Below are 3,683 nucleotides of genomic sequence, written 5' to 3' on the forward strand. Positions count from 1 at the left end.
TTGGGTAGAAACAGGACTGGGCAAATAGGGAGAGAGACCTGCAGCACTGTGTCACTGCTTGGAAAGCTGCCCCCACAGGTGGGGGCTTGAACCCAGATCCTTGTGCATCGTAATGTGCACTTAACCGGGTACACGACCTTCCAGCCTGATATGTTTTAATGAGTGCTGGGCCGTAGCCTGGACCTCAGGCATGAGAACACATGATAACTGTCTCTCCAGCCTCCTTTCAACAATCTGACTGACTCATGCATCCCCTCCATTTTTTTTTTTTTAGACTTTGATTTCTATTTACTTTTCATCCCAGCTTTTTTGTTTGTTTGTTTGTTTTCAGGGTTATCACTGGGGCTACGAATCCACTGCTCCTGGTAGTATTTTTTTTTTCTTCCTTATTTTAGTGGCTAGGACAGAAATTAAGAGAGGAGAGAGAGATAGAAAGGGAGAGAGAAAGACACCTTCAGACCTGCTTTACTGCTTGTGAAGTGTCCCCTTTGTAGGTGGGCAACTGGAGCCTCGAACCCACATCCTTGCTTGGGTCCCAGCATTTAGTACTATGTCACTTAACCAGGTGTGCCACTGCCTGGGCCCCCCTGTCTTTCTTACAATCCACCTAAAAGGAATAAAGAATCCAATAGAAGCAGCAGAAACACATTTAATGGCCTGGGAGGTGGTCCAGTGGTTAGAGCACTGGACTTGCAAGATTCAGGGCATCCTCAGCGCCATATGTGCCACAGCGGTGCTGTGCTTGTCTTTCCCTCGTTGATAAATCTTGAAGAAGAAGAAAAAAAAAGACAACTGATCCCCCCCCCCCCCAAATTCTATTTCGTAGAAAAATATGGAATGCACTCAAATCTTTTTACTGGGCATTAGTTATTTTACTATTTACTAAACGGGTTTCCTGTTGAAAATAAACAGCTGTATCACAGATTTATAGTTACTCAGGGCAAGTTGCTCTGCCCATGACTTGTTTTAAGAGGCGAGTCATACAGTTTTTCTAGGAAAGTATTTTTCACTCATTACTCTTTATGTAATTGTTATTAAACTCACCATTGAATAAGTTGGCTGTATTTCGAGTTCTGTTCTGACTCATTTTTATAGATCTCAGTTCTCTGGTATAATTACTGCCTCTTTTTTGGGGGGGAGGAGGTGGGTCATCTTAATCTATTATTTTAAAGTCTGCTAGACACCTCCACCCTGGGTTCCTGTGGCTGTGGTGCTGTTGTCAGTTTGATCTGACTGGCAACGTAGACAGCGAGCCCAGTGTTGTGTATAAGGATGCAGGTGTGGGTGTTCCCCCATAGAGAATTCCAGAAGGTACTGACTATGGCAGGTAGCACGGGTGTTTTGTTTTGTTTTGTTTTTCTTTCAGTGTTTTTCTTTTCAGTGTTTCAGTGTTTGTTTTCTTTCAGTATTTTTTATTTTGGATAGAGACAGAAATTGAGATGAAGGGGGAGATAAGAGGGGGGAGGGAGAGAGAGAGACACCTGCAGTCCTGCTTCACCACTCATGAAGCTTTCTCCTTGCATGTGGGATCTGGGGGTTTGAACCTGAGTCCTGGCACATGTGAGCTCAACCATGTGCACCATCACCTGGACCCTAGTGGAAGAGTTCTCTGAAGATCTAGTGATTCAAGCGTGACTGGTCTTTGTAAAACACTGATTTTTAATTTTCCTGTTCCTGAAATGTGGCCTTCCAGGGGCATTAAGCAAAAGCCAGGTTCTCTCTCTCTCTCTCTCTCTCTCTCTCTCTCTCTCCATTTTATGACAGTAGACTAGATAGGAGGCTGGGTGGTGGTACACCTGGTTGAGCACACATGTTGCCATGTGTTGGTATGCTTCTGGATTCTGCTTGCGAAGCCTGATTTTATCATCACGTTGGGTTCGCTTGTGTTGCTTGCGATGTGTTCTGTTTGCACGTCCACTGTTGGCTGGGATATTGGTTTGGTCTCTCCTGCCTCCGGGATATTGGTTTGGTCTCCCCTCCGCCTCTGGGCAATTTGGTTTAGTCCTCACTGGTTCCTGCTTCTTTCCTCTCCCTGCCCCCTATGGTACATAGCTCCTTGGTTCCTGACTCTCACTGGAGGAGAGAGATGCAGGACAGAACTGTGTTGTGATTAGAAGAGATTAGTTTTTGAACTACATCCCCACTTGTGAATAAAGATTGAACTGCGTTCTCAGCTCAGCCATGAGTCTCTGGTCGTCTCTGTCTCCCGCCCGCGAAGCTAATCCGGCAGCCATGTGCAAGGACTCAGCTTCAAGCTTTCAGTCCCCACATGGGGAGGGGGGAGCTTCACTAATGGTGAAACAGCTTCAGATCCCCACCCATCTATCCAACACCAGTCTGTCTCCCCTGTTCTCGATTTCTCTCTAAACTTAAATAAGTCTATAGCGGGCTGGGCGGTAGTCCACCTGGTTAAGCACACATCATACCATGCACAAGGACCCGGGTTTGAGATACCACTCCCCACCTGCCGGGGAGTCACTTCACAAGTGGTGAAGCAAGTCTGTAGGTGTCTATCTCTCTTCTCTATCACCCCCCTCCCTTCTCAATTTCCCTCTGTCCTAGCGAATGAAAAAGGGGGAAAAAAAAAGGCTGCCAGAAAGGTGGAGTCTAGTGTGGGCATCAAACCCCAGCAACTGAAGGAAAATAAACATATTAAAAACAAACAACAGTGAGATGCACACTGTAGTGTGAGCTTAACGAGGCCTAGCCCCCTAAATTTTTAAAAATTAAATGGGCGTTTTACAAAATTGCTTATTTTTAGGGATTCAGTTTCATACCCTTCCAACTCTATGCTATCATCCCTCTCTCCAACCACTGGAGTCCCAGTCTCTCTCCATCACATTCATGATTTTTGATGGGTTTGCCTACTTGTTTATTTTCATTGTGTGTCTTTTTTTTTAATTTTAATACTTATTTTCTTTTGCCTCCAGGGTTATTGCTGGGGCTCAGTGCCTGCACCATGAATCCACTGCTCCTGGAGGCCATTTTCCCCCCTTTTGTTGCCCTTTGTGTTGTAGCCTTGTTGTGGCTATTATTATTATTGTTGTTGATGTCGTTCGTTGTTGGATAGGACAGAGAGAAATGAAGAGAGGAGGGGAAGACAGGGGGAGAGAAAGATAGACACCTGCAGACCTGCTTCAGTGCCTGTGAAGCGACTCCCTTGCAGGTGGGGAGCCGGGGGCTCGAACCAGGATCATTACGCCGGTCCTTGCGCTTTGTGCCACTTGCACTACTGCCTGACCCCCCACTGTATGTCTTTTAATATGTGGCTTACTACATTTACATGTATTATTTTTGCTTCTCTCCTACTAGACTGTGAGCGGCTTGCGGGCCAGACTCTTTGCTTGTCTTATTCACTGTAAGCTATATAAACTGTTTCAGCCATATTATCCATTTAGTATGTTTGCAATAAATCAATACCAATCTAAAAAAAAAAACAGTGAGAGAGGAGACTAGAGCCCTACTCAATTATAGGTGATGCTCTACCCTAAGTAGAAGTAGTGGTGCCTGGGATCAAGCCCCGGGCCTCAGGTTCACAAACATCCCCTCTGTTGAGCCAGTCACCTCCCCTCCCACTCGGCAGTTCCTAGTTGCCTTGTCAGCACCAAACACTGTCCCTCTGTCTCCATTGCTGTGACCTCTGAGATTGCTGGAAGCCTTGCTGGCTCCCCTCCACTTTGCCC

Source organism: Erinaceus europaeus, chromosome 5, assembly GCF_950295315.1.
Source record: "Erinaceus europaeus chromosome 5, mEriEur2.1, whole genome shotgun sequence".
Taxonomy (NCBI): domain Eukaryota; kingdom Metazoa; phylum Chordata; class Mammalia; order Eulipotyphla; family Erinaceidae; genus Erinaceus; species Erinaceus europaeus.